Source organism: Pinus tabuliformis, chromosome 7, assembly GCF_031772625.1.
Source record: "Pinus tabuliformis cultivar Carrire ecotype Pingquan chromosome 7, CPIR1, whole genome shotgun sequence".
NCBI classification, from domain to species: Eukaryota; Viridiplantae; Streptophyta; class Pinopsida; order Pinales; family Pinaceae; genus Pinus; species Pinus tabuliformis.
In genome coordinates, this window is record NC_142293.1 from 470,263,961 (window position 1) to 470,285,590 (window position 21,630).

The window sequence follows — 21,630 nt, forward strand, 5'->3', positions numbered from 1 at the left end:
ACCATCCTTGCCACCACCATTTTGCATTCGAATTGACTTGCTTCCACTTGAAGCAACTGGAGAAATGTATTGAATCTTCCTTCCCCATCCTTCGCATTTAATATCATTCGGAAGGTATTCCACTTGGCCTTCAGCATGGTACTAAGATCCATGAGCCTACAACTGGAGTTAATATAACCCAGCTGTCGACTCTGCCTCCCAAGAAATTCTTGCCCGACCTCAAGACAATACTCGAGCATGTTTGATCTATCCTCTTTAATGCTTGTTTTATTCCAATTGTCACCCAACGACATTTTATTTATTTGATCATTTAAGGGACATGACATATTTGAGGTTGGGATTGATTGATGATCAAGGCTCCTTGTTCTAATGCAACACCAATATTGGCTTGAATATCTGCCTCGCGGTTATTCTCACGTTTTACATGGGATCATTTGAAATCATCTAATTTTCTTCTAAGGATCATAATACTTATAACCATAGGAGAAATTTTTGTGTCCATGAGATGCATGTTCCTAAAGAACCTTGAACATCTTTGGATGACAACCTTTGAATCACCAACTATATTAATATGCCTTAGATCTTTGGAGATAGCTATCTTCAAACCTTTCCAGAGTGATAGGGCTTCAACTTGATTGTTTGTTTCCTTTCCCAATCCCCAGGCAAACTTTATTTCTATTGTTTCATCGAGGTTATAAGGCACCCCTCCCGCTCCTACCTCCCATGCCTAGTGAAACATTTTATTCATAGAAGTTTTAATTTTTATTTAAAAAAAATAATTGAAAAGTCATGGGATTCACGTGAGGAGACCTCTAAATGAAAGCTTTCTTTTACCGGACGTTTATAGACAATTACTCTTTTCTCTCTTGAAACTATAAAAGTATCTAGTGGGAAAATAATCCAACAAAGGTTGAGGAAAAAATTTAGAGGCATATTGGAGGAGAAGAAAAAGAGAAATCTGAAAGGAATAACTTGGAAGGTTGGGCAGGACAATGTCAAGGGTGTTCTTGAGTTGGACTGTGAGCTAGTGGAAACCCTAATCCACACTTGTAAGTCTGAAGGATTCATGGCTGGACTGTGTGGTCTTGATTCCAGAGAATAGATTTTATTGAATATTGTCCAATAATTGAGTTGGAAATTGAAAGGGATTGAGGGAGTATTGGATACAATTTCCATACTCAGAAGTTGGAAGGAGAGGTCTCTCCCTGGTTGAATTTCCCCGATTTCCTAGAGCATAAAGATAAGTATGAATTTCTTTAGAAGAATTTGTTTTTATGTTGTTGTTTAAGGTTTTGAGTATATTTAAAAAAAAAAATCAAACAGAAGAACTAGTTGAAATGATAGTAAGAGTTTCCGTTCTTTTAAATAATGTAATCTGAAGTATGAAACATTATCTGATTTACATACAATGTCTTTGTTTAATTATGTAAATTTATTTCATTGAATTGGATCTACCTTGAAATAGAATCAAAGGATGTACACATGGTATAATTAGAAAGGGATTTTCCTAAGGATTGTAAATCGGAACAAAGAGATGAGATCGTACACTAAGATAAACCAAAACTCAAATAATAGGTCCCAAGACTAACTAAGGAAGGAAAATTTCCTTTGTTAAACTTTCCAATACAATAAGACAGGTTAGTCCACGCAGTGAAATGATATTTCACGAGCAGGACAGTCCTTTCCTAGATAAAAAATTAAACGCAGTGGGCAGGAACAGGTCCCAGTGGGAAACAGACCTTGTTAACCCTGGGTTGCATATTGACGAAAAAAATAAACAAGGAAATCACTGTCAAAGGAAAGTAAAACCAGAAAAGTAATTGCAGGAGAAACATGATTAATATTTATGACACCCAGTAACTAAAACAATGAAAGGAAAGAAATGTTGAACATGATATTTTCATAACCACACTATGTAAATAATATATCAAATTATTGTGACTATGACTGAGAGAACGTTCGGTTGAGTTCCAGGTTGACCGATGGAAATCCAGTCACCTCGATTAATTCTGGAGTCATAAATTACTCAAGGAACACTTGTTACTAACCTATGTAGGGTGCACTACTCAAACAAGTAATTACACTGCTAAAATAACTAGAATTGCTTTAAACAAAGATATAAATATAAGACAGAGGCTCACAAATGAAATAATATAATATTGTAATGTTGAAACGTCATTGAGTTGGCCATTAACAATTATCAAGAAAGACAATCTCATAATACTGATATCTGTTTTCAAAAAATGATTATAGTTTTACATTTCCAACACAATAACCCTTGGTTAGGGTTTCAAAATTAAAAGGTGGTATAGTAAGCCAACAAGATTATATAAAAGCAACAATAAGTACAATCTTATAGTATATATGCAAACTGTAGAGATGAAGACCCTAGTTGGGTCATTGACAACAAATATCAACCGCTATAGAAACCAAAATGACAAATAACAACCAAAGGCTGAATTTTAGCAAAACCCTCAATTCTTGAGGTTGAAATATTCAGAACAAAAATTGGTCAAAGTGAGGAATTGATCCAGGTGGCTCTAGAAATGCTCAGAAGTTAGAGGGATCAAGAAAGTCTCAAAAATAAAATTTCTTTGATCGCGATGAAACTAGGACCATATTGAAGATCTCATTGCAATATTTCCAGTGGTGCAAATGACACCTCAATCAAAGTTCGTATGTAGAAGTTATGGTCAGACAAAATTTTGGTCAACCAGGCCCACTGGCTAAATTTGGCAGAGAAACAACTAAATTTGGAGCCCGGCTAAATCTGGCGGACCTTCTAAATTTAGAGGCAATTAACCAGGAACCAAATTGGCACTTAACGACGATATTTTCCGACAATCAAAACTAGCAAAATTGTTGCCGCTTTAATTTTTCCAGTGACCCTTAAAATTTGGCTAGCGGATTTTGTTCATATTTAAAAAAAAATAAAAATAAAAATATTAAAAAAGAGGTTGGTCGACCACCACCCTCGCCAACCCTCCACCACCATATATTGTATATGTTAAATAGGCCAACTGTTATACAACGATGGCCACCATATATGACAAATCAAGGCCAACGGGATTCGAACCCGCTCGACCACATAGGTTTTCCCACCCCACTAGCGACCCCTCCAACCAATTACAAAATGAACAACCAATACGTGGAGGACCATAGGCTTCAACCCGCGACCTACCCTCTCCAACTTGCACCACTTTCCAACGGCCCAATGACCTTAGCTTTGAAAAATTCATCAGCGACAAATACTTAAGGCATGTCTTCTCATTCGACGGGGGAGCATTGAGAAGAACCATGATAGAGCCAATTTTCAATGGGAACTGTGACGCTGTGGGAACCATGATGTAGTTCTAGGAGGTGGAACCATGACCAAAAGAATATTTTAAGATTCCCTTGGAGCCAAATTTTGATAAAGTAGGAATCATGTCAAGTTTATACTCAAATTAACCAGAATTTCGCCAAGAGTCTGATGGCGTGATCAGTTTTCTGATCTAAGTAGTGAATTTTTTAGGAGCATAATGTTGAGGGAGGAACCATGAAGTTGGAACCTTGACGCATGCATCCACATGGAATCTAAAAGATTCTTGAAGGCTCGAAAATGGCATTTTCAGAATGAGGCCAACTTTATACTTATTTTTCTCAGTTTTTTGCAAGGAACACGATGGTGTGATCTGTTTCTTTACCTGAGTAGTCAAGTTTCAGTCATCCCACAGAATAGAATCTTTAAGGAATCTTTGAGATTCGCAGGGAGCCCAAATTTGAAAGAGCTAGAAAAAGGCCAAGTTTATAGCCATATTTCATGACTTTTTGCCAAGAATTCAACTGTGTAGTTTGTTTCTTTAGAAAAGGTGTGCATTTTTAGGCCATCCTCGGAAGTGGACATATAAGATGTATTGATGCCATGTCTTCTTTTTATTTTTGTTGAGATGATGATTTGATGCTGACATCCTTGTTTTCCACTTTGTTGGAAGATCCTTATATGCCACTTCATGTGAGAGTTTGATATTTTTTCATGCTGAAGGAGAGCATATATGAGTGAGAGTTCTTATAGGATTACATATCATGGAGAGACATGTTACTCTAGTTACGAGAGTTCTTACTTTTATTGAAAAAGAACACATCATGTACTCATCATCATCTTGTAGCAATTAATGAAGCAGCCTCCCCACTCTTGACACCTGGCCCGGAGATGTAGCCCACACTAGGTGAACTATTTTATCAAGCTGTGTGTGTTCTTTGATTTGATGGTTGTTGTTATGTTTCCTCTTCTTTAAAGTATGCGCGTGTGGTTTTTCATACTCTTTTACATGAAATTGTGCTAACATCACAAAAGTAAAAGATCTTGGTTAATTCTGATAACTGAGAGAATCTGAATCAAGTTTGGTGTCAGAGCGATCTTCTTATTGATGCGAATTGTGAGTGTGAACGATAACCAAATATTGAACATGCAACAAGAAAAGAAAATGGAGGATCACTCAGATATCTACAATTCCTTCTAAAAGATGGCAATCATGGTAGATATAATGTATGCATATTATGAGGAGAAAATGGGAAAAGAGGAAAGTGAGAAAGAGAGAGAGAAGAGGACGATGCTCCATCTCCATCTTCGAGTGAATATACTTCTTCTTCATCTTCTTCTCATCATTCAAATGAAGAGATCAACAAAAGCTTTCAAGCAGATAATGTTGAATTGAAGAGACTTCTACAAGAAGCAAAAGAGGAGAAGAAAATATTGTAGCTTCTGTTATAAGCCATGGGAGAGGCTTTGGAAAGGTTGAAGTGCAATAAAGGCTTAGCTAAGCCATCATCACCTTCTTCAGAAGTAAATAGTGTTGATAGTTCTTTAGTTTCATTTTCACATGATGTTATTTTTGTTGGAAGCCTTGAGGTACCCATTTTAGGATTGGGGTACACTGAAGGAGAATGCTCGAAGGCAGTAGAAGCAAGGGGTTCTTTAAGAAAATAATCCAAGCCATTGCCCAAATCATCAAGGAAAGAGAATGATGGTAACACATCACAATCTTCCATTCATAGTGCACATTGCATAGAAAGAGCTAAGGAAAGCTCTCATCATCGGGCATGTATTAGAGACAACCAAGAAATGTATAAAAAGTCTCAGTATGTTAATGTTAATTTTGATTACAAGAAGATTAATGGTGACCAAAACTTGTAGCATATAAAACCATTTAGTTTTTGTGGCTTGTATAACCATGGTTTTGCCAAGTGTTGGAAGAGAATGGCAACAAGGAAGAGGACAAGACATGTAGGCCCTTCTCCGCGTCATGAAAGGAAGAAGTTAAAATAGGTCTAGAGGAAGAATAATTGTTGCAGCCATTGTAACAAGCATAGGCATCAAAGAGCTACATGTTGGCAGCTCCATCCAAAGAAGCGTCTTAAGAAGGACAAAGCACCTACAAAGGAAACAACCAGTAAAGTTTTTCAACAAGCAAATCAACTCCATAATGATGACCCATTCACTTTGTTGAGTGAGAGATGGTTTTAATAGATATAGTAGCTTATTGTGGCCACATTTTGTAAATAAAATGTTGTGACATGATTTTCAAAGTGATGAAGTGTTTTCCATCACTTATGTAAGCAACATGATGATTTTTTTGGCATTCTTATTAGTAGTTGGGGTATTGGTTTCTATTATGATTTTGATGTAAACTTGACCAAAGAGTGTTATAAACTCTTAGAAAGTATGGGGATTACTCGGGTCATGTTTGGTATTGTAAGACAAACATGTATTTTTTGAGATGTACTACAAGTTTGCACAGGTTAGAGGTGTTGGTCCATCACTTATGGCTCTGAAGTACAAAGTTGAAGGAAAAGGAAGTGTGGAATGTTAGGGAAATTGTGGTGTAGATGAGGGAGCACAGTAGACTGCAGATCGTGTTCATTCTTTTGGAGGACCAAAAGCTCCTAAGTGGCGAGGAATGATCTAGGTGGCTTCAGAAACTCTTAGAAGCCAACGAGGGCTCAGGAAATGCTTAAAAATAAAATCCCTTGGATTACAATGAAACTAGTAAACGATCGAAGATCTCATCACAAACTTTCCAACGGCATAAATGGTACCTCAATCTGAGTTAGTATGCAAAAGTTATGGCCAGTCAAAGTTTTGGTCAACTAGGCCCACTCTCTAAATTTGGCGAAGCGCCAACTAAATTTGGATCCCATATAAATATAAAAGACCTACTAAATTTGTCAACAATTAACCAGACAACAAATTGGCACTTAACGACGATGGTTTTCGACAGTCAAAACTAGCGAAATTGTCACCTCTTTAATTTTTCTCGTGACCCTTAAAATTTGGTTGGAAGATTTTGTCATATCGTTTAAAAAAATAAAATTATAAAATATAAATAAAAGAGGGTGGTGGGCTGCCACCCCTGCCTACCCTTCACCACCATATATTATATATGTTAAATGGGCCACCATATATAACAAAACGTGGTCGACAAGATTCGAATCCGCTCAGCCACGTAGGTCGGCCCACCCCATGTCTAGCCTCTCCAACCAATTTTTAAAAAATCCAATACAAAACAAGTATCCAGTTAGGGAGGTCAGTGGGCTTGAACCCAGGACCTACCCCCTCCAACTTGCACCACTTACCAAAGGCCAACGACCTTGGCTTCCAGTGTTCTCATTCAACGAGGGAGCTCTGAGAAGAACCACGACAGAGCCAAGTTTCAATGGGAGCCGTGATGTAGTGGGAACCATGATGCAGGTCTAGGAGGTGGAACCACGAGTAGAGGAATATTTTAAGATTCCCTTGGAGCCAAATTTTGACAAAGTCATAATCATTTCAAGTTTATACTCAAATTAACCAGAATTTCGCTAGGAGTCTGATGGCACGATCAGTTTCTGATCTAAGAAGTGGATTTTTCAGGATCATAATGTTGAGGATGGAACCATGAAGTTGGAACCTTGACGCAGGAATCCTCATGGAACCTGAAAGATTCCCTAGAGGCCCGAAAATGACATTTTATAACAAGGCCAACTTTATACTCATTTTCTTAGTTTTTTGCAAAGAACATGATGGTGTGATCAGTTTAATTTCCTGAGTAGCCGAGTTTCAGTCAGCTCACATAAGAGAACCTTTAAGGAATCTTTGAGATTCACAAGGAGCCCAGATTTGACCAACCCAGAAAGGGGTCAAGTTTACAATCAAATTTCATGGTTTTCCGCCAAGAATTCAACTATGCAGTTTGTTACTTTAGCAGAGGTGTGAATTTTCATTCTATCCCCGGAAGTGGAGGTATAATATGCATTGATGCCATGTCTTCTTTTGATTTTTGTTGAGATGATGATGTGATGTTGACATCCTTGTTTGCCACTTTGTTGGAGGATCGTTATATGCCACTTCATGTGAGAGTTTGATATTTTGTCATGTTGAAGGAGAGATTATATGGGTGAGATTTCTTATAGGAGAACGTCTTGTGGAGAGACATGTCACTCTAGTTAAGTGAGTTCTTCCTTGTATTGACAAAGAACACATCATGTACTCATCATCATCTTGCAACAATTAATGAAGCAACCTCCTCACTCTTCACACTGGGCCCAAAGACATAGCTCACACTGGGTGAACTTCATTATCAAGTTGTGTGTGTTATTTGATTTGATGGTTCTCATTATGTTTCCTCTTCTTTAAAGTATGCACGTGTAGTTTTTCATACTCTTTTACATGCAATTTTGCTAACATCATAGAAGTAAAATATTTTGGTTAATTCTGATAGCTGAGGGAATCTGGATCAAGAATTTGGGATTAATAACCTGGTATGGCCGCGAGAAGGGATGCAACTGGAAAACACAAAAGCCCTCCCTCTAGGTAGGCAAGTCTATACCTATACATAGAAGAGGAGACAAAGGCTAGGAATATTTGAGAAAAAACCCATTCTCATAACAATGCAAAGTGAAATTAAGTTTATTGTGGAAAAAAGGAAAGGGTACCTTGTACATGCAAGCTCTCTAGCCATGTGCACATCGCCATCCTGTAGATAATGGATGCAGTAAGTCGCTGCAATAAAATTGTAAGAAGAAATTACTCAAAAAGAAAAATTATAGGAGGTATTACCTCATATAACCAAGGTTCGAAACACCTTAAGCTAAGGAACCTCATGGAAGAAACACTAACCAAAGCATGTTGTAAATGAACTTTGAAATACAAAATCCAAGAAACTGACATGAGCAATTCTTTACAATGAACGAATTCAGACACAAATAAGGAACATAAATTATGTACAGGAGAACAATTCCTATGGTGCTAAAGCTGTTGTAGGGAAAGCTCGTAATAAAAGGACCCAGGGTTTCAAAGTTGCAAAATCCATCTCCAAAAATGCACAGATGCAAATGACGAAATCTTTGGCGAGGGAGAGGCAAAATAGTTACCCTAACCTCCTTGGATGAACAACCATGGTTGGATTTATTAACTGGAAAATCGATGACGATGAGGAAACCACTTAGCTCTCTTATTCCATCAAACTATGCAACTCTTGTGTGTGACGGCTGGGAGAAGCCTTTGGAACCATTTGAAGACCCTATGACAACACTAAAGTATGGGGCATAAAATGTATTGACAAATCTGAATCATAACCCTAGTCACATTCATATTAAAACCTTAAATGTTTTTCAATGTGAAAAGTTGTCACTAAGTACCACTGAATCCATCCACGTGAGCAATGACTATTCACTAAACAACATTTGCAAAGTAATAAAAATAACACCACAACAAATCAATCACATGCCCCATGACCAAGTTGTTAAACAAGCTATATGAAATGCGAGTGATATATTTTGTAATGATCATGGTCCAAACCAAAATTAATGGTTAATTAAGGAGTGTTAATAATAATATGTTATTTAAATTTGATGTAAGTATTTGTAAGTAGTAGCCCCAAGGGATATCTCAGTTGGTCGAGTTTCTGTTGCTAAGTACCTTGCCTATCGGGAGGTCACGAGGTCAAATCTCCTCGATACCCTTGGGGTTAGGCCTTGCTAGTTTGGCCGGCAGGTTGATCCCTTTAGGTTGATCTACTTGGATTTTCCCATGGATGTAGCGGCCACTTAGTGTCTGTGAACCACCCTTAAAAGAATTATTGCTAGGTAGTATTGGTAACTTAAAAAAAATGGTCTAGGAGATGTGACAATTTCTTAATATTTAGAGAAATGGGTATTAATTTATTTCATCCATAGTGGAGTATGAAAGAGATGCAGTGATCTGTAAAATAAAACATTAGACCAAAAAATAATAATAGTAAAACATAATATCAACTCAATCAAAAAAGTATACCAATTAGAAAAGAATAAATCAAATCAAATCAATTTATTGTACTGTAATTTTATTTTTATTAATAAAAATACAAACAATTTATTTTATATAAAAAAAAAATCATAATATATGTATCACATTAAAATAAATTAACCATAATATTTCAAAAAATATAATAACAAATATATGTATTAAGGTTTTAACAAAATAAAAAATAAGAATAATTCTAGATATAAAAATGTGAAATATCATGGTTAACATATGTACATTGTTATTATTTAAATTTATTTTAATGTGATATGCATATTATGACTTCTAAAGAGAAATAATTGTTTGCCATTTTATTAATAAAAAATAAAAAATAAAAATTACACTATAACAAATTGAATTGAGTTTATTTATTATTTTTACCAAGTTTTATTTTTATTAATTGAGATGATATCATGTTTTATACCACAACATCTCTTCATATTGAACTATGGGCTTGATAAATCAATATTCTCCTTGTTTGTAATTTTTTAAATTTAAATATTTAATTATTGATAAAAAAATATATACATCATATTTTTTGTTAGTCTTGGTTTGCCGCTAAAAGAACTAGATCAGTGACAAAACCTTAAACTTTTGACTATTTAAGTTTTAAAACCGTAATGAAATTCAGACATTGTGCATGTTCTCATCCATGACTCTGTGTTATCTATCCAACTATAGTTATCTATCTGATAAGCATAAAACTAGAAGTAAACACAATGATCCAGTTATAACTAGCTATATTATAAGCATTAAAAATATAAATACACACAATGATAATAACAATAAAGCATGAGGCTAAGAAGATTATCAAGGCTTCCATGATGAGGGGCGCTGCTTGGGCCTAGTGGGAGTTGTTAATCCACTTCATTAATCTATCCAAAGTCTTCATATAAGGATGGATCTCATCCAAAATTAGGATAATTTCCTCCTTATTCTTGTCACAGCCCAATAGTGCTTGAGCCAATAATGTCTTTATGTGCTAGTAGAGATTTATTTTGTGCATCTATTGATTATTTTTGTCTCTCTTATGACCCGTGTTGAGTATCCATGAGGTCATTTTAGCTAGGATGATTGTGTCTAACAATAATATGCACTCGACAGTGATATCACTCTTTATCTTATTGATTTCAAGCATAATATTCTATGGTATGTGCTCATGATAGTGGTGAGATGAGGGTTTTTCTCATTGAGGAGAGCGAGCACCTCCTTTATGTTGATAATATGTCTCACGCCCATGAAAACATCTTCATTTTCTTGACATGGAGACTCTTTCACTCCCTAAAAGTTTTTGACTATTAAAAACAACTAAGGCCAAGTCTAAGAATATAAAGAATAGACCCCAAGACAAGTTTGAGGAGAAAGCGAGTACGTAAGGACACCGCCAACATTCACTACAATAAATATGGGAAGTTAAGTAGTAGGAAAGAAAGGCCAAAGACAAACGACAAGAAATCCTTCATATGTAGAGGATATACCAAAAATGACAAGGAAAATCTAACACTCTACAAAGAGCTCCCAACATAAACTCCAAGATCACTATTATATTCAACCTCAACAAGAATAAAAGTTAAATCTCCATGCCTACTAATGAATGTAGGACCATCATTGTTGAATGCTAGGATGAAGTTGTTGAAACCTGCAAGTTACAACAACATCTTAAACCGCTTTACCTTATTTACAAATCACAATAATCTAGCATGGAAGGATAGGGTAAGATATTGCTTGTAGGTGGCTCTAGAAGACGAAGACCAAATAACATCTCAACCAAGATCTTTACTTCATTCATCGCATCACCAACAATTTCATATTGGTGTAGTGGAAAATCAAAATTATGACACATAATATGTCATGCTTAACAATTACTCCCGCCTTTCATCTTTGGAGAGGGCATCATGATACATCCTCATCTATGCATGCTTGGTGGGATGACTACCATGCATCCTCCCAGCGAACATATCTCATATCATCCCAAATTAGATATAATCGTTCAAATTTGATCATTACTCGTTTTCCTTTCCATCGCCTTCTTTAGCCATCCAAAGATTAAAAATATTGTCATTTTTAAAGGTGATTATCACTAACGAAACCTGATAGGTGTAATGTAAATGCAAAAAAATCCAATTTTTAGAAGGTTAATAATGCTGACCAAACATGATAGGAACACTCTAAATGCCAAAATATCTGAATTTAATGTGGAAGTGTTGAAAAGTTGATTAGAAAGATGGAGTGAACCAATGCATGTTTTGTGAATGGTTAACTAAACAGACATTTTTTTAGAAGGTAGATGAAGTTAAGCAAATCTTATCGGCACAATGAAAATGCAAAAAATATAAAGCGTTAATTTGGAAAACTGTGAAAAGTTGTTCATAATGTCAAACTGAGCCAATTGGTGTGATGTGGGTTGATAAGTAAACGTGAATGCAAGTTTGAACTTCGCATGTCAAATAAAAGTTTGATGACAGTGTCACTTAACTTTTCTTGAGTCAATTAGTGTGATGTCGGTTGGTAAGTACACGTGAATGCAGGTATGAACTTCACATGTCAAATAAAAATTTGATGACAGTGTCATTTAACTTTTCCTGAAAGGTTATGAAGGTTCAAATTTTTAAATATATTATTATATGAGAATTTTGTTATCATAATTTTTTATCTTCTTCAAATTTTGAATATCTAATATCTACTTCATCTCATTACAAAAATAAAATTAAAAATACACAATAAAACTATTTATCTAAATAATTATTTTATAATTATATTTATGTTCAATAAACATTTTCTATTTTATAATGATAATTTATGTTAAATAATAAATAGATAAAATTTTATTCTTTTAAGTTAATATTAATATCGAGAGGAGAAATGCAAAAAGCCGATCCAACTCTCTTGACTATTTTTCAAAAGGCAAGGTGGATTTCTTATCTCTATGACACCGCGAAGTTGTCGGAATATGGAGTAAAGGCGTAAAGGGATGTGATAATAGTTCTGTCACTTTCAACTTTTGATAGGGGGAAACATTTCCTCTTTCTCCTATCTCAACAGATCTGATACCAAGTGTCGAGAGAAGAATGTTAAGAGATGACATCTTTTTAGGGACTTCCAAAAATGTTTGCAAATGAGAACTTTGGCTCCCTTCAAAATATGCTCCTCAAATGTTTTGAATTGGAGTAGTGTACCCAGGCGTAGGAATTGCCCGGGAATTGTAACCGGTCGGAAAACATTTTGATTTAGATGACGGAGAATGGTGAATGGCAGTTGAGTGAGATAGCCACCTCGACGTGCAGACCCGTCTGGAATCCGATGACCCGTCTGGCTCTCTGGCAGATCATGGCCTCCTCAGCTTAATTCTGAGGACACTCTTTCTGTATGGGCTTTTCATTATTCGTAGGAGAGCGATCTGAGTCGTCAATTTTATTTGTGCATTCTTTAAATCTCAAGGTTAGGGAGAAGGAGAACTCCATTCATGTGATCACGAGATCGATCCTCCCTCTATGTGTGAGTTAAGTTGTGTAAGGTTTTCGCATTTGTATTATGTATTTTGATTCTTTATGCTAAATGATTATTTTCTTTGTTTTTATTTTTATGAAAGACAGGTCGGTTTTATAAAAAAAATTGTGCTTATATGAAGTCGAGGATACGAATGCTAGAATGTGGAGCTCACATGGATTCTTGCAGTGTCATTTGACAGATCCCTTATCAGGCGTGAAGATTGTGATGTGGTTTTATTGATCAGGATTAAAGGCTAGTTTCTGGTCTTTGTGTGATGTATATGGTTCGGTAATGTCAGGCGGTAATGTAATGTAATGTAGACAGAACCTAGTTCCAAAAAACTTTACATACAATTTAATAAGTTACTGTTTTAAATTTTCAAATGGCAACATAGCTTGGTTCATTAATGAGGTTTCCAAGCATCGAGTCTATCATTTGCTTGCCCCAATAGCCTGGTTCATTCATCTTCGTGGAATCGCTACCAGAGATGTTACGAGACAGATATTTCCAACCCACTGATGGTGCAGTTTTGCGTTGCTTTTCCCTTGATTTTGCACAAAGGGGCACGGGATTGATGATGAGTGTCAATGGTCCTCGCTAACATTTTTCACAGCTTGTAGCCTTGTACAACACCCTGCTTGTATACGCACTTGGTTGTAATTAGTTCAAAATGGATTATGATTTATTTGTGTTCTATTGCTAGCAATGGCACCAACTCTCATTTTCCAACAAAATTTCAGCGGATTAAAGCAACTGAGAAACAACACAACAATAGGGTGGTTTGCTCGGATTCAGCTTTGGATTGTGTACAATTTCAGAATACAAAGCATAAGTTTCACAAGACGAGGCGTTGGTGAGAGATGAGGGTTGAGCATGTCAATTACATCGTGGAAATGAATGAGTTGTTAACACCTGTCTTTGTATGGTTGGTCTGTTCGCGCAAACAATTTTGATTTCTATTTGTGAGTGCAGGATGAGTCATGAATGTATATTGTGTACTTGGTATTTGGTAAAGAAGAATATTAAAATAAAATATTTTAAAGATTGTATGTAAAATTTTCAAAAGTTTAATAGATTGATAAGATCTTAAAATCTCCCACGGAGTGGAATCTGATAAAAGTTTGGAAAGTTTTTTAACTCTTCGTATAATATTATGGTCTTCTGATATGCGTATCAGGTAGATTATTCAAATTCTAGTCACATTATCTAAAACTTTGCCATCGAGAAGGTTATTTTGAATAAAGAATATTTATGTACAAACATAAAATATAATCAATAGTAAGCTTAATTTTTTTTTGGGAAATATATTATAATTTAGTTATTCAAATTCTAGTCACATTAACTTTGCCATCGCGGAGGTTATTTTGAATAAAGAATATTTTAAGTATGGGGGATTTACGCAGTGCATTATATTAGATATCATTTTTGGGATTCAACTGCGTTAAGTAAGTCAGTCAAACGTATGACCATTTCCATGAGAGGTAGTCGTAACTGACTAATTTCTCATGATTTTTGAATAGTTCACTTAGCACTCATTGCATCGGGTGATGCTCACAGGGGTGAAGAAGTGGGATTGAAACTAGTGAAATGTGGAGAACGAATCACATAGCATCAATCATCACTTCCGGGGCTTGCACCCGGTAACCAGGACTTCCCAGGAGGTCACCCATCCCAGAACTCCTCTGGCTCAAGCGCGCTTAACTGTGGAGTTTTTCCCCACAATCAAGCCCACTTAGCTTGCTACCCCATTTGCAAAACCTTAGCAAGTATTGTGCCTCATGAACCATTCAAGTAGAGATCCCTTGAGCCAGAGGAGTTCTGGGATGGGTGACCTCCTGGGAAGTCCTGGTTACCGGGTGCAAGCCCCAGAAGTGATGATTGATGCTATGTGATTCGTTCTCCACATTTCACTAGTTTCAATCCCACTTCTTCACCCCTGTGAGCATCACCCGATGCAATGAGTGCTAAGTGAACTATTCAAAAATCATGAGAAATTAGTCAGTTACGACTACCTCTCATGGAAATGGTCATACGTTTGAATGACTTACTTAACGCAGTTGAATCCCAAAAATGATATCTAATAAAGAATATTTATTTACATAGATAAAATGTAATCAATAGTAAACATAGTTTTTTTTGGGGGGATATATTATAATTTAGTTGTTAAATTAATAGTGGCATAATCATCATTGGTTTTTGTCTGCGAATATTCAAGGAAAACTAAGTTACCTAGAATTACTCATTAGTGGTTAGTAAGCAAGCATGCATTCACTCTTGACAGATGTCTCTAGGTCTTGGGTTGTTAACTTGTTCCTTTATGTGAAATCACTACATTTATTTTTTAATTAAATATTTAAAAATAATTGTAATTTTTTTGTGTAAGCTTGGTAGTTCCTTTTTCTATTAATATTTCCCGAAAATAAGTATATCTTTAACAAAAATTGCAGGTGGCCTCAACCTGCCCACAGGAAACCAGGTTTGTTGGCCACTTGTCTGCATCGAATGCTGTCCAAAATTTAAAAAGAGTTTTCATTACCATCCAAGCTACATTGGCAACTTTATCTACTATAAAATTCATATCTAACCAACATATAAACAAAATTCTACTTGAAGACCTACTTCATTCATTTGATGAGTCCACCGGGGCTAGGGCTTTCGTGCTAGAGCCCGATATTTCGCTTCTCTTCATATCTTGAATGCTATGTTCAATCCTGTTTATCGTGAGGTTGTTTCGGTACAGTTACATTTGGACAGATTGGATCTCCCTTTGCAGATCATTCATGCTTGGCTCAGCTAGTCTGGCATCCTTCGGTTCCTCTCTTTCCTTATAGGTTGTCATTGCTTGAGCCAGAATATTCTTCATGATCTAGTACTGTTGAATTGTTTGACGGAACAACGTTTGACGTCCTCTGTTATTCTCGGGGTCTTTAACCATTGTTTCCCATTCATCTGCCTTGATCTCTTGATTTGCTATATTGTCGTTTAGCTCTCTCTCCCATTTGGAAATTATTGCTTTCACCTCCGACAGTGTTCCTACCACATATTCATTGATTAGATTCTGCATACTCTCTTTCATGTTCTTCCTTCCTCATTTACTTGGTCCTTTGTTGGAATTCGCTTCCAACCCTTTTGTCTTTTTTCCGGCCTTGCCCATTCCTCTGTTTCCTCTGTTTCCCGCTTCGTTACCTTCCTTTGCCATCCCACTCTCCTTCCGGCTTACTTCCTCCTTTTCTGGATGGTGCACCTATTCCTGGGCTAGAGCACGGGATGAGTTACAAGATTCCAAAATTCTCTACACTCTGCTTGTTATATTACTTAAAACAGAAACCAAGGAAATATCCTTATAAGTAAATATCAATTTAAACAGAGTAAACATAGGCTTCCCCCCTCCTTATTGGGGCTTCTCTAGCACGATCTTTTCCCATCGCTCTCAGCCTGGAGAATTGTAATAGCCCCCATTAACGCACGTGTTCCCTCCTCCCTTCTCAGAGAAATTGAGGCTTCTGACCTCCTCTTCATTTCAATGGTACTCCATTGAAATTTGAAGAACCTAGTTTCCCAGTGCCCAAGGGTCTCTCTGCTTCTCTTCTCGACTATAATTTCTTCCCTCCCTTGAATATCACCACCCCATCAGATGAGGGGATGCTTCTCAGAATGGAAAATTGTAATTGCAACCCTACCCTAGGTCCCGACAGAGGGGCAGGACAAGGATTTTCTCAGTGTTATATCCCTACCCCAGTTTCTACCCCAATTACTGCCTTTGATCCCGCGACCTTTGACCAGGTCTAGGCTCGGCTCAGGTTGGAGAATAATCAGCCTTGCCGCCAGATCAAAGAAGGCATCTGACCCCCCGCACTTAACTATGACTCCTTCCTTCCAAGGCCACAAACTCCACCATAATGGTTCGATAGGTTTGATTCTACCACCATTGTGGAAACCCCAAAGGACGTCCCAATGGACCATAATACCTTGGGACCTATCTACCCTGAGACCAATAACGGTGTTCCCGAACCACCTTCCCCCGGTGGCATTCCAAACGAATTTGCTCTAGGTTAACAGGCTAGAACCCCAAGAGAAATAGAGGGTCTCTACTATGGCTGCTTCTAGGGGTATGATTTCCATTAACCAGCATTCCTCTTTTAAAATCATATTTTCCAGGCAGTCGAGAATGGGAGCCGAGAGAACATACCAGTTCTTGCAAACGAAACCCGGTTGCATCTCAATGTCCTCCAGCCCACCACTTCCACCACCTTCCGCAGCACGTCCTGACTTCTCACTCTGCATGAAAATGCCTCCTCTCTTAATTGTCTTACCTTTTAGTTTCCCTAGCCAGCTACCCCGCCTGCCATCCGAAGGACTCTCCATGTGCCTTTGTCCTCCTTCCACCACCCATTCCCTCATTTGATTTTCTTGGGATGGGGTTTCCGTGACATTAATTGCCCTTCATAACTCCTCTCTTACCGTCGACTGCTCTTGTCGTGAGCTTTCTCTGTCCACATTGCCACTTGCCAACTGCCATTGCCTACCCTCTACCGCACTTGACACCTGGTCTCCTTCTCTCCCCTCGGCCCTCATCCACATCTGCCTCTGCCCTGTACTGCCTGCTGCCCCACTGCCCTTCACCTGCTCTCATGGCCTCATGTCGTCCGCTTCTTCCTCTGCCCTTCGAGCCAACTGGGTGACTGATCCCCCCTTGGCCCCCCATGTCCTATGGCCCACCTCCCCTTCCTTTACTGCATCGTACCTTTCGCACCCCGATCAGGGGAAAAATAATTGTAATTTTAATTCAATTAAAAATAATAAATGAATTTTATATTGTAATTTGTTTTTTAAATAAAATTATAAATATTTTTTGAAAAAGATTTATAATATTCTGACATTAAAAGAATTTAAATAATAACTATTTTTATTCATAACAATGATATTTCAAAAAATATATAAATTTTTTATCAATTCATTTAATAAAACAGATAGTTAGAAATATAATATTTTTATATAGAAATATGTGAAATATATATAAAACATAAATAATAGTTATAAATTAAGATTTATTTTATCATGTTTATTGGATTTTGAATTGATAATGAATAAGTATATTACTATAAAAGAAAAAGTTGCTAGTTCAAATTTCTCCATGGTTAACCCCCAAAAAATCATTTACCATATAATTAAAATAATGATTTACATTCATAATTATTATACTTCGCATTTTCATATTTGATTTTAATTAAAGAAATATAAAAACTTAATACTTATAATAATCTTTGGTCTAATTTCCCTTTGAGCATGGTACAACATTAAGACTTTGGTCTACATATGGCTAAATTATGAATCAATGCAATCTGGAAAATTAATCGAGAAAAAAAGATACTTGTAAAATATGTATTGGTTGGTCATGATTGACTATGCTTGGCCATGGGAAGCCATATTACTATGGTTGATGAAGTTTGACTATAGCTATGTTGCATTGTGACATTCATGTTGGTTGACTTATCTCAAATCGATATATTCCTCAATAGTTGTACCACATTGCCATCAATGATTTTGTCACATTAAGGCATTCTAGAAGGTTTATGTTCAATTATGATGTTCCTCATGGCTATGTTGTATTGTCATGTTCATCTTTTTTAACTAATGTCAAATTATACATTCCTCAACGGTTATATTGCAATGTGACATTCATCAAGGGTTTTATTGCTTTCTAATGTTCGTCAAGGGTTATGTCTCATTATGATGTTCTTAAATAATATGATGCATAGCGACATTCAACTTGGTTGACTTATGTGGAATTGCTTATTCCTTAATGGTTTTTTCCAGCTGCAACATTCATCATATGTTATATTAAATTTATAATGTTACATAGTTATATAATATTATATTTAGAAAAATAAAAATAATATATTTACATGGTTTTGGTACAAGACATGTATAAGTACAATTTGTAATTTAGAAGGAACATTGTTAAATTGTATAATAAAGTGAGAAGAAAGATATATTCATTAAGTAATTTACTTTTTTTCATGAATATAAGAAATTACATACTTACACGAAAGAAACATATAAGTTTAATATCAATTTTTAAAAGGAAAATGATTTTTAAAAATAAGATTAATATTTTTTATTTAAAAAAAAAATAAAAAAATACATTAATGGTCTTAAAAAAAATCATCAATCCACTTCAATAAATTGATTTAAAAAAAAATACTATATTTAAATATTATATCCATAACACGCAATACCAATTAACATCAACACCAAACATTTCACAAATACAATGTAACTGTAATCTATTGATATCTTCATATTTAAGAAAATAGTGTATCATCAAAGATCTGTCATTAATATCTAATGATACTGCATATCGTATTTTGTAAAGAATAAAAAATTCTTCCTACTTGATTATATGATATAAAGCCTAACTTTTGGAACATGTACATTGTCGATAACTTTTATTATACATACATACATACAGACATATATATATATATATATATATATATATATAATCAAAACAACATAACAAAATTTTATATACACATTAAAAAAAATAAACTATTGAATAAAGATGATCATTTATTACTTTGAAATAATAATAACTATAATTTATAATTTATGGTAGAGTACACCATATTAAATCACATTTAAACATAGAATTTATTCAAATGTAAATTTAAACATAGATTTAAAATGATAATTTAAACTAAAATTTAAATGTGAATTTAAACATAGAATGTAAAAATACAAATTTGTTATTAAAGCAAATTTTAACATCAAACTTAAAAGATTAATATTAACACAAACTTATTGTAAATTTAATTTCAAACAAATTAACATTTTTTTTGTGGGGTGAATTCTATTAACTATAAAAATTGTGGTTTACATAGAAGATTACAAAAGTCGAGCGAGTTTCTTGCATGACAGACCATACCATAACCAAAAATAGGCTCTCCTTAAAGCTAGAAGAGACACCTAAGAATTAAAGGAGATAATAAGACTCAAACTAAAGCTAAGACATTGACCTAACTGACCTCACACAAAAGTGAAAAAATAGAAGTAATCAAAAACATCAACATATAATCATGTTGATGGGTCTGAATCTAAGCCTACAATTTGGATATGATCTTTTGGATCATTTATTGTTTTCCTTGTCGCTCAAAAAATGTCAATATGTCGCTCAATCTTCTCCTGCCTCTCTAGTCTAAGTTCCTTATATGTTTGTGTAGGTGTTCTCGTGAGTGGAGAATGTCCATATGGGCTTCATATCGATCCAACAAGGTTCACCCCAATAGAAACTTCATTTTCCAGTACAACTATATCGTCTAAATGTACTACTTCAATCGGCTCCTCGTGTGACCTGTGTCCAAGATCCAATCAGCCCTTTCAGTCAAAACCTAAGAGTCAAATAGGGAAGGCCAATGAGAAGAGGCTTCCCCCTCCACCAAAGAGAGTTCTTCTTTAATATGGGTTGGAGCAAACTCCCTGTATCAAGAGGCAAAGTCCTCTATGTGATGGTGCATGTGTGTACACCCCAGGTGCGCCCACTCTTGATAGGAAGCGACCCCCCTTCTAACTCAATCTCTCTATCACAACATGGATGAACAAGATACTAAATCCCCTTAATTGAAACATGTCATAGGCTATCTGAGAATACCACTTAAGGTATGAGAATTCCACAATTTGCAGAGGCTAAGGATCAAGAAATGACTGACACAAATGCCATTCAGGATAAAATCCAAAACCCCTAACTTCCTGACTAGGGTGGATGCAAAAATTTCCCAACCACTGATTCATTCTTGACTCCAATCCTTGAACTTACATGAGTGCTACCAAATACACCGAATTGGTAGTAAAACAAGACCTAGATGTGAGAAAGAGGCTCAACTCAACAACTTAAGACAAGAGTCATCAACATATACCAAAAAGAAACTCCCAACCACCAGATAACCATCCACCACCCAACCAAAAACATATTGTGATTCCTCCAAGAAAATAAAACGAGCGTTAAAATACTACCAAAGGGGTGAATAAATCCTAGACTACTATCTTCTATGGAAATGCATCATCATTGCAATTATTATACATATTTAGCCCCCAATATTTCTCTTAGCACCAAGTGGCAACAAAACACGCAGACCCCCAAAAAATTCATGCACCAAATCTCAAACAACCACAAAAAAAAAAAAAAAAACAAGATCTATGATTGTTGGTTGAGGATGAGTGTCAAAATGATTGCCTATCAAAACACCCCAGGTCTAGACCAAAATCAACAACCCAACTAAAGACCATCCTATATCTCAGACATCAAGGAAAGGAATTAACTAGAAAAAATCCATGATAAGATAAAAACAACTATGTATGTTCTCCTTTTCCAATTTTTCCTCCAACTATCCTGCAGGTTATCTAAATTAACTACAACAAAATAGTAATTAAAGAATACAAAATTTTACCTATTACCCGAAAAGTTTGCAAAGCTTAAAATATCACTACAACTGCTCCATGGTATGCACTCAATTGGATGAATTTCTACCCTATGTGGTGTGGTCCTTCATAACTTCTCAATGCCCAAAGTCGCTCAAATAAGTGATCCACCACCACATGAGTCCTTTATGTCAACCTCTACATCCCTTCGCCCACCTCTTCAGTATCTGTAAATTACCAGGACTGAATTACCATGATCAAATCTAGAATGTCCATGTGTTCCACATGCTCAAATCCCTCATCTATCTTTAAATCCATCTCCAACTATTGTTTTATTGGCGCGGGTGGGTGCATTTTAATTGCCACACATATTAGCATTTAAGCTTGTTAGGGACAAGTTTCCACATCCCCAAAGTCATCAT